The 11,850-nt window shown below is 36.7% G+C and overlaps 1 pseudogene; it reads left to right on the plus strand.

The window, feature by feature from the left end:
• The first annotated feature begins 9,933 nt into the window (after nt 1-9,933).
• LOC131827864 (polyadenylate-binding protein 4-like) lies at nt 9,934-11,468 on the plus strand (annotated as a pseudogene).
• Nucleotides 11,469-11,850: the final 382 nt, after the last annotated feature.

An 11,850-nucleotide genomic window follows, 5' to 3' on the forward strand; every position in this document is an offset into this window, starting at 1 on the left:
GAGAGGGATGGAATGAGGAAAGAGAAAAGATAAGCTGGAGGAAGGCTAGCATAGCCCTGGCAGCAAGTGGAGAAGAAAAGGTAATGCAGAGGCATCTCACTGTCACTCAAGTGTAATTCCATCCTTTACTCTCACTTTCCCTGCCATATCACAACTATTGACCAGGAGGTGACATGCTCTGGGAATTTTCTTCTTGAATTTGTCATTTAATAAACTTATTAAAAGATGTTCTTCATTTGCCAATAGTATTCAGAATGTAGGGCAAATGAATATGTCACATAAATCTCAACTACATAAATCTGGTATCCAGAAATTAACTGAATATATACTTGGAAATAAAAGCATCAGCATTTAGTCTCTGGGCCCAATGGACCCTTTTTAATTCTTTATATTATTTTACTGATTTTATATGAGTAAGAATAAAGGAATAATGAAAAGGAGATTATAAGAAATTGTAGTAAAATTTTAACCATAGCAAACGCAAAATTTACTTCCTTATATGTAGCCAAAATTGGCAATGTCTTCTGAATGTAAGTAATTGCTCATCAATTATCATCATCATGTATGAATCTGGAATATATCCATCTTGTAGATACTAGAATGAGATTCCAAATATGTTGATTCCAGCTTATCACCACTAGTGATTCTTTTAAAAACTGCACCGTCAAAATACAATACTCGAATAATTTTTGAAACCTGTGATGGCTAATAATAATCTTGAAGAGAAGATTACCATCTTTTTGCTATATTACTATCTTTATTTTTTTAATTATAAGCATCATTTAGAATGACTTATCTCATAAATTTTTAGTACCCACATCATTTATTTCCTTCCAATCACTTGCTTTCCAATCACTTTCCAATCACTTGCTTCCAAGCACTTGCTTTCTTCATTTGTCCACTTCCAATGAGCATCAAGCAAATTTTGGCACATAAATGTAATGAAGAATAAAAAATTCTCTGACTTATCTTTCTAACCAACTGGAATGGACCAGGATCTTGTCAGAAAATATTGCATGATGAAATCCTTCATGTTGAAAGACTAAATTGATATAAACATCATATTTCCTTTCTTACTTCAATATGCATTGTCTATTTATAAATTCATGAGTTTTAGAAAATTCATGAAGGATACTGTCGTCTGAAAATTAATCTGATATTTTGATCATGTAATCAAATTTACCATGCTCATTATAGTCTCAAGTTCTTTTATCTGCTTTCATCTTCTGATTCTTCTGATAATTGTTACTGGTCTTTCTCTGTTCTTTTTTTTCTCTGTCATTATCGGTGATGAATGAAAAATTCAATCTCAGTTGTGTTAAATAAAATTTCAAAAATAGTGTAGGGGTGCCTGGGTGGCTCAGTGGGTTAAAGCCTCTGCCTTTGGCTCCAGAGTCCTGTGACAGAGCCCCACACTGGGCTCTCTGCTCAGCAAGGAGCCTGCTTCTGCCTCTCTCTCTGCCTGCCTCTCTGCCTACTTGTGATCTCTGTGAAATAAATAAATAACATCTTTAAAAAAATAGTCTATAAGGATGGTGTCTTCAGTCTTTCATACATTTTTGAAAATTCAGAACTCTAGGAAATGCAATAAGAAAACTGGATGATAATGCAATAGTTATAGTTTATTGTATTTTTGAATCATCTTTTAAACTAGGGATAGGCAAATTTTTGCTGTAAAGGACCAGATGGTAAATATTCTAGCTTTTTGAGCTATACAGTCTATGTCATCTTGTCTCAAGTCTGCCTTTGTAGTGCAAAAGCAGATATAGATGATACATAATGCATGTGCTTGGAGGTGATCCCATAAATCTTTACTTATAAAATCAGTAGACAGGCTGGATCTGGTCCATAGCTGCAGTATACAGTGAACACCTGTTTAAGGTTCCATGATTTTTTTCCTATTATTTCAGTGTATTTTAGCCTAGTTGGAAAAAATTTCTAGGCAGCAATAAATATCTACCATGATTCAGAAGCAAAATAGCAAATGTAGAAAACAGCTAATAAGATATAGAAAAATAAAGTCACTACGATTCCTATTCTGAGATTTAGAAAATGGCCCAATGATTCAACATAAGAATTGCAAAACAGAATTATTACATATGAAATTAGTAAATTTTATTTTTGATATTTGAATAGTATACTGTAAGTGAGAATAAAATGATAAAATAACACTTGTTACAAACACGTTTAATGATACAAAAATATCATAAGCTAAAAGTTTAGTGGCTGATGGTAGACAGAAGCTCTTTTTATATAGAAATAAATGAAGGTCCTGAGTTGGGATAAAAACATGGATGCTTTCATCACCTTCCTCTCTAAAATTGTTATCTGATAACAAGTGTCAGTAATATGTAACCATAGTAGATGAAAAGGATTATACAGAGATGAACACCAATAGGAGCAGTATGATTGCTGAATTAAGCTTTGCATTAACAGTCAGGTGAGGAAAAGGAAACTTTTTAAACCTATGATACATTATGAGAAAAAGACTCAGACTAGTAAGTCTAAGAATCCTAAGGGGTACTCTATCGGTCCAGTTTTGGTAGTGATCTTTGCCTCCAATAAAAATGAATATACATTCTCTCTGCAAGAAAGAATGGTCAATTTAAGCCCTCAGGGAATGTACCAACTAAGACTGAATACATTTAAGCACACAAGCAAAATCTAGTATACAAGGAAATAAGTTAAATTGGACGAGAGTTAGTGGAAATGAAAAATAGAAACATCATCCCGGTAACTTTAGATCCTTGAAAACTTTAGATGTTACAGTTATTCTATACTTGATCCTTGAACAACATGGGTTTGAACTGCATGGGTCCACTTACATAGGGTATTTTCAACAGTTTTTTGTCTAGCTCACTTTATTGCAATAATACAGTATTTAATACCTATAACATACAAAATATACATCAATTGGCTGTTCATGTTGTCAGTGAGGCTTTCAATCAACAATAGGTTATTAGTGGTTAAGTTCTGGGCTATTCAAAAGTTAAAGATGGAATTTAGACTGCATTGGGGTTGATAGTCAACTATATAAAAATGTAAAAGGCTTATAAAATAAAAAGTAGCATCACAAAAGCACAGAAGTTATTAAGTAATAGAACATCAAAATGTTCAGAAAGATTTGAAAAAATCTCTCTCTATATATATATCACTTAATCTTTGTATATAAACTATATATAATCTGATCTTAATAAATATATATATTTATAATTTATAAATATGTGTGTGTGTATACCTTTAATCCGAATAACCAAATCTAGTTAATTTCTCATCCTAAATTCTTATCTCTCAAAATGCATCTCTTTTTCTCCATTGTACCATTATACCTGCTCCTAGGTGGCCATCATCTCTTATCTGGTCTTCTGTAATATCTTCCAAACTGACCTCCTTATGTGCGTTCTTGTATCTTTTATTTTTAAATGCATATCTAGTTATGTTAGGCATTCCATTATATCACAATTGCCTACCACCACCTGCTATGTTCTGCCTCCCCACAACCATGTTCTCCAGCTTATCGCCATGTCCTCATGGAATAATCCCATCCTTTCTTTGCTGGGATTTTCTCATTATAATATAAAATTATAGCACTTTGTATTCCTTCTTGCTCATACCTTTATTTATTTATTTTTAAGATTTGTTTATTTACTTGAGAGAAAGAGTGAGAGTGGGGAGAGAAGAAGAAGGAAAGGAACAAGCAGACTCTGCACTTGAACATGGAGCCAAAGGCGGGGCTCAATTCCAGGATCCTGAGATCATGACCTGAGCCTAAGTCAAGAGTTGGATGGCTAGCCAGCTGAGCCACCCAGGTGACCAATAGCACTTTCAAAAAGTGTAACTGTGTGTTTACCTGAGCAACTCTTTTTTTTTTTTTAAGATTTTATTTATTTATTTGGCAGACAGAGATTACAAGTAGGTAGAGAGACAGGCAGAGAGAGAGGGAAGCAGGCTCCCTGCAGAGCAGAGAGCCCTATGTGGAGCTCGATCCCAGGACCCTAGGATCATGACCTGAGCTGAATGAAGGCAGAGGCTTTAACCCACTGAGCCACCCAGGCGCCCCCTGAGTGACTCTTTTATCAATGTCTGTCTTTCCTCCCAATTGAAGACCCCACTTTTATCCTTTTTTAACTTATTATGAGCACCTACTATAATGTCTGTCATGTTGTGGTTTTATTTTTTTTTAAAATTTTTTTAAAGATTTTATTTATTTATTTGACAGAGAGAGAGCACAAGTAGGCAAAGAGGCAGGCAGAGAGAGAGAGGAGGAAGCAGGCTCCCTGCTGAGCAGAGAGCCCGATGCGGGACTCGATCCCAGGACCCTGAGATCATGACCTGAGCCAAAGGCAGCAGCTTAACCCACTGAGCCACCCAGGCACCCTGTCATGTTGTGGTTTTAAAGATATGTTTTCCAAAAAAATGATTGAATAATTAGCCTTTATGTGATGAAAACATAACTGGCCTAAGAAAAAGTGCTACCACAGTTACTGTCGTATGAATATTAGTTTGTTAAATTAAGAAGATCCATGTGGCATGCCAGGAATAGAGAAATAAACAAAATAGAACAGAGTATATAGATTTCACATTCATTATTTTTCATTATGTATAACACAATAAGCATCACTTGTCATTAAAAATTAAGTGGGTGTTAAATAAACTGATATTTACATAACCTATGTGCATTTTCTAGTACATTTGTTCCCATACATATGGCTATAAGAGAAAAAAAGAACACTTGTTATTTCTTGTTATTTTGACAATAATTCAATCCTGAAAAATTTATCCTAAGGAAATTATCTCAACTTTCCTTAAAATGACTTTGACCTTGTTTGTCTGTCTACTCAGCTATCACACATCTCCCAGCCGCTCCCACAGTTAAAACTGTACGATACGTATTTTGAGTTCACCATAAGGTCTCTCTTGCCTCTAGCTATGATTTCATAGCTGCTTTCTAAAATATTTTATTTTTAGGAGTTTTAGATTTACAATACAATTGGGATATAGGTACAGAAGTTTCCCATAAATTCCCTTTCTCTATTCATCCACAGCTACCTCCTATGATCAACATCACACACCAGAGTGGTACATTTTTTACCAAGGATGAATCTACATTTACACATCACAGTCACTCAAAACCCATACCCGAAGTTCATGATGCACATTTATGGCACTGTCCATTCTACAGGATAGACAAATATATAATAACATGTGTCCATCAGTAGACTAACATACAGAGTGTTCCCACTATCCTATAATCCTCTCTGCTCTGCTGACACATCTCTCTCCATTGCCATGCCCTTTGCAACCACTAATCATTTTGCTCGTCTCCATAGTTTTGCCTCTTCCAGAGCATTATACAGTAAGAATAACACAACAGGTAGTCCTTTCAGATTGGCTTCTTTTACTTGGTCATGTGCCCCTAAGGTCCCTGCATGCTTTTTTGGGGTGTGATAGCTCTTTTCTTTTTAGTACTAAACTATAACTGCTTTTTTAGCTGCCTGAAATACCACTGTTCCCTTTCTCTTTACCTTCTTCCTCCTCATAACCTAACTCACACATACTCTACTCTACCCAATCTTCAACTTATAATTTGTATTTTTCTTTATTTTAAATGATCTGTGTCCTTTTTCTAAACTATAAATTCTGTGAGGGGACTAATGGTGTCTATCTCTCCACCACAGCACTCCAGTGCTTATCACAGAGTTGGACAAACCATAAAACATAAATATGTGAAAAACTTAGTAAATATGTCAAAGATATAACATCACTTCATTTTCTTATAATCACAAAACAGGAGATAGGTCCAGTACATAAATGTTGGTACATATATTTAGGAGAATACTATGATATTATTAAAAATGCTAACTCTACAATAGGCCTCAAATGATAATAAAATGGTATAATGATGTTTAGTTTGAAAATTACAATGTATAAAAATTATTTAGAAATCACATTAAAGTAATACATTTAAACTTTGCAAGAGGATTGGGAACATTTGGGTGATTTTAAACATTTATTATAGTAATTTAAAAACTATGCATATGCCACTTATTTAACATCAATAAATAAAACAAAAATGATTGATAGATAATAAGAAAAACCTTCCAATGAATTTCTGGTTTAGACTTTTTAAAGGAACATTAACTTTGTTTCATTTACATAGTATCAAAACCCTTGTTAATTCAATCAAAATATTCAGAAACCAAATATACTGAAATGACTTTTGGTTTTAGTAATAAGTATTTAATTCAGTAATTTTTTCTCCTTTAAGTGATCATACAGACACTGTAAATATAACATAAGTGGATTTTTCCTTGACATGTGTATACTTGTGTTCAGCATTTATCTGTGTCATAGCATATCATGGTGAGAATCTATCTAGCTTGTAGACTATAAGAATAATTACAGATATAAATTAATTGTTGTATATAAATATATGTGGACTTTTTTACATACAAATATACATGGACACTAATATACACACTTATATAGAGCAAGTAATGTGTATTTGATGTATATTAATAGACTCTCAGATATCAATTTAACATGACAGGGCACACTTCCATCTCAAATCTTAAAAATGATGTGAGTGTGTATTTGAGGAAAATAAAACTATAATAGTAATAATACTGGGTCAAAAGAAGAGTGCTATCAAGAGAAAATATTTAAATTTTTTGTCATTGTTTAAGACAAAAAAATAATTGCACTGAGAAAAACCACATCCAAAGTTCCGTATAATCAAAGAAATGCTACAAAGCTTGAAGTAGTTCTAGGATGAGGAATAGTTCTAGAATGAGGTATATAGGAGGTGGCAATCTCAGAATAAGTGGGTCTGGGACAGTATAAGAAGGATTAACCAGGGAGATGCATTTATCACAGCATCTCTTTTCTCTACTGTGCAGAACAGAGAGCAAGAGAGGCATTTATATAGAATTTAAGGTATTGAAAAGGAGGAGTCTTGGTCATTCAGTGAGAGCAGATCCACCCCAGATAACTTCAAGTAACCAAAAGGAAGAAAGGGCCCACACACAAAATAATATAGCATGCACTGACAATCTTTTGTTAGGTCTCTTGAATAATTGTTCTTATAGAACAAGTAAACATGAATTTTAAACAGAAGGTGAGTTGATAGACATTGCTAAATATTAACCAAAAATAAAATCACAAAATTATGGTGAACTACTCTAATACCTGAGGGTCTTGATATATTTAAGATGTATTGTATATATGACATATCATATATATATGATATATTTAAATTAAATATAAATAAAACTGTTGAAGATTTAAGAAGCTAGTATGTACATTATCATAAAATATTAAGACCTGGAATTCTGCCTCTGTTTAAGATGTAGGCCATAGCCCCAAGTCTTCCCAGAGATGACAATGAGATAAAATGATAACTTTAAAAGATCATTGCATACATACATATTTTTTGAATACTTCAGATATCTGGGGAATCAAAAGAGTCTTAAAAAAACTAAATTTCATGGACTGAAGTGTTCTTTTAGCTGAGAAAAAATCAACTTTCCTCCCTGAGGCATGTGTTGAGTATAAAAACAGGCAAGAAAAGCACTAAGCTTGTCATAAACAAAGGGACTCTTTGTGGAGGATGAAAAACTAATTGAGACTTTAAAAACCAAGTAACCTCTTTGAGATTGGAATTTTTGACAAATTCTAAGCATTCAGCTGCCAAATGACTCCAAAGGGTTTTCACTAAGTAATGGTTAATGCGAGAAATGGGTGTCTTAGAGGAAAAGGTAGAGATGCCTTTATTTATCTATCTATATCTAGATATATATATACCCACCAGGTGGGTGCCTGGGTGTCTCAGTTGGTTAAGCATCTGCCTTTGGCTCAGGTCATGATCCCAGAGTCCCACATCAGTCTCCCTGCTTAATGGAGAGTCTGCTTCTCCCTGGGACCCTCCCCTTTCTTGGCTCTCTCTTTCTCATTCTCTCTCTCTCAAATAAATAAATAAAATCTTAAAAAAAAAACAAAAACAAAAACACGAGGGGGAAAGCAGAGAGAGAAGGTACACACTTCTTCAGTGCAAAAGGAAAATCTTTCTAGCATAGAGGACGGCCTACAATTGATACAGGATATGTGTTCTATCCCTGAATGCAACCTAGCCCTAACTCAGATAATTTAATCAAATGAGCATCCTCTCATATCACTGATTCTGATAAGCAGCACTATTATTACGCCACAATGACCAGTATACTGTCAAGAGAACAAAAGAAATAAAGCATCCAATATAATCAAATTGACATAAATATTTAAAAAGCAGAAAGAAAATAAGAACATGCTACTTTTAACAGAACAACAGAAAGAAGCCTGCTATTTATATAAAGCCATGAAATCCAGAATAAAATGCACGTGGACTAGATTTATGCCCACACTTTACAAAGACAATAGATATAGATAGATAAATAAATTAATTAATTAATAATAACAAGTTGAAAAAAAACTGCTGAGTTGAGGAAAGGGAGCTGAGATTCTGAGTACACCAAAGCAGCATTAATTTAGAAGACATATTAACAAAGAGGAGAAAGATGCACAGAGTGAGAAATTAAGAAATATGCAGTTAGTCTTGAGTATTCAGCAAAGCACTGATTGGAGGAAAATTCTGGAGGAAAGTTCTGGAAACCACAGCATCACACAGAGGCAGCAATACCTAGTACTCATATAGCCAGGCAATGACTCTTCAGCAGGAGAGGGGAACTCTCATGATTCCTAGGCATTGGGTAGAGTCCACAGAAGGGTTTTGCTTCAGGAAAAAGAGCTGAACCAAAATCATTTCTGGTCTCACCAAAAAAAAAAAAAAAAAAAAAAAAAAAAAAAAAAAAAAAAAAAATCTTAAAATCAAGATTTAAAAAAATCAAACCATATCTCTGCCCAGAGACTCTGTGGCATTGTCACTTTCAGGCCCAGGAGGCTAACTGGGAAGAGAAGAAATGAAAACTAGTGAAATTAAAAAGAGAGAGAGTTAAAAAAAAAAAAAAAAGGAGGAGGAGGGGCACCTGGGTGGCTCAATTGGTTAAGCCTCTGCCTTTGGCTCAGGTCATGATCCCAGGGTCCTGGGATGGAGCCCCCTCACAATTGGGATCCCTGCTCAGCAAGGAGTCTGCCTCTCCCTCTCCCTCTCCCATCCCCTCCCTATGCTTATGCATGCTCTCTCTCTCTCTCTCTCTCTCAAATAAATAAAGAATAACATCTTTAAAAATAAATAAAGAGAAGATTGAGGAAGAAGAGTGTAAAAAAGGAAAAAAGAAAAACTTCAAAATATAGATATAATCAAAAGAAATAGAATAAAATAAATATAATTGAATAAAATGGAAAAGAGAAAGAAAGTGAGAATCTTTATTGAACACCAGTCAGTGAAGCCATCCGGCTAGGTCCACTGTGGAGGGCTGGTGAGCCAGCAGCAGCTGAACCCAGTCTCCCTCAGGCTTGGGAGCTGCCCACACTGGGTGTGAGGGATGACTGGTCCACCCAAGGCTTCCACAGTGGCACTGACAAATTTTTTGTTTCTCCTTCCACTGGCTGCTATAATCTTAAACTGCCAAGAGCCTGATGTCTGTATCTACAGAGCAATGCCTGGGGGTTCTATGAGCAGTATTTGGAGGCCTCTTGATGGACAACTGAAAATTACAAACTCCCAGGAGGGTCATACTGGTTTTGAGAGCCTCTTGTCTGTGGTAATGCTTTCGTGCTGAGCCGACCTTGAACTCTTTGCTGTCTTGCATCTCTCTGTGCTACAACTTCTCTTAGCTTCACTCTGCACCAACTGTGGGCATGACCTAGGCCCCAGCTCTGTGAAGAGGCCCCTTTGACCTGTGTGATCCCTACAGGACATCCTCCTGATGGGATTTGGGGTGGCAGGGGCAGAGGAGATGAATGCTGTAGCCCCAGCTGCCTCTGTATGGGAGTGACATGCAGTTAGAAGGCAGGGAGGCCTTGCTAAACGAAAATGTCAGTGCGGTGGTGCCTATGCTGTCCATTCAGGGTTATAACTCTGTCAACTTCCAGCAGCCAATTGATGCTGAGTGTGCCTTGGACACCACGAAATTTGATGTGATTAAGGGAAAGCCACTTCGTATCATGCATTCTCCTTTTTTGAGAGAATCTTGTACATTAATTGTCTTCATCCAGATCATGGACAAATCTCTAGGAAAAAAGGTAGTTTACAGTACTTCTTCTGCTCTTGGAAACACTCTGTCCTTCAAGGTGGTATGTGATGTGAACAGCCCTAAGGGTTTTGCATTTGCCCACTTGGAGACCCAGGGCGCTGCTGACAAGGTCTTTGGAAGACAAACAGCAAACTCCCCAATGACTTTCCAGTGTTTGTGAGCAGATTCAAATCTCCAAAGAGTGGGAAGCTGAATTTAGAGCCCAAGCCAAGGAATTCACCAATGTTGATATCAAAAACTTTGAGGAAGAGGTGAATGATGAGAGTCTGAAAGAGCTATTCAGCCAATTTGGCAAGACCCTAAGAGTCAAGGTGATGAGAAATCCCAGTGGGAAACCCAAGTACTTTGACTTTGTGAGCTGTGAAAAGCCTGAGTTTGCCAGTAGAGGCCCATAAGAGATGAATGGAAAATAAATCATATATATAGACTCTTCACAGAAAAAAAAAAAAAAAGTGGGTAATGGGTTGAGATGAAGTGGGAAATCTGAATAGCAGAAATGAGAGAACTGACCAATATCAAGAGGTGAATCTCCACATAAATAATGCGTGTAACAATGAGAAGTCAAGAGAAGAGTTTTCTCCTTTCAGATTACTCACCTGTGCTAAGGTAATGCTGGAGGATGGGAAAAAACAGAGGCTTTGTCTTCATGTGTTTCTCCTTTCCTAAAGAGGCAATCAAAGTAGTTATCGAGATGGATGCAGGCATGCTGACTCTGAGCCATTGCATGTTGCTGAGGCCGACAGGAAGGAAGGAAGAAAAAAGGCTCACCTGACCAACAAGTCTATGCAGCAGATGGCCAACGTCATCTTAAATCAGTTCCGGCTAGCAGCCAAGAGCTACTTTGTGCCAGCAGCTCTACAAGCTCAGGGAAGACTTTTACATTACACACCTCACCAGTTAGCACAGATGAGGCCTAGTCTATGTTGGCAGCAAAGTGGAAGACTCCAAGGCTTCCGAGGAATACCACACATTATAGGCCAGTCTGGGCTTGTCCAGCTCTTCGCCATCTGGCTCCAACTGGTAATGTTCCATCCTCTCATGGCCTCCCTACTGCCACTCAGAGACTCAGTGTTCTCACGGCCAAAGTATGGAACTTAGCACCTCATGCTGTTGTTGCTGTTACTGCCTTGCAGATATGCTCCCAGTGTCTGCTGCCCTCACCCTGTCTGTCATACAGTCTCTGCAGGCACCCCAGCCTCTTTGCATGTGATGGCACTAGAGCCCCTGACCACTTCCATGCTGGCCATGGCACCTCCCAGGAACAAAAGCAGGTGCTAGGATACCAGATATTTCGTTCATCCAAACAATGCATTCAAACTGGATGGAAAGACTATAAAGACTGGCAAGTCTGAGCTGCTACACATTCCTGAGTCTACTGGATCCCTGAAAAAAGCTGTCCAGAAGTTAATGTCTGTTGCCATTGCTGCATCTTAGACAAGGAAAAAAAAAAAAATTCAAGAGCCAAATAACCCCTTATGGAATTCAGCTCAAGGTTTGAAGATTTCCTAGCTTAACCTGTGGACTTCAACACTAAGAACCACAAATTACAAATTCAGTTAGTCACTTTCTATCAAAAGGTCAATTATGAAGTACCTAGCATTTTTCAATTAAAGGCATATATTCTCTGGGTTCTGCTACTGTCCAGACAATATTAACTATT

The sequence above is a fragment of the Mustela lutreola genome, chromosome 3 (genome assembly GCF_030435805.1).
Source record: "Mustela lutreola isolate mMusLut2 chromosome 3, mMusLut2.pri, whole genome shotgun sequence".
Lineage (NCBI taxonomy): Eukaryota > Metazoa > Chordata > Mammalia > Carnivora > Mustelidae > Mustela > Mustela lutreola.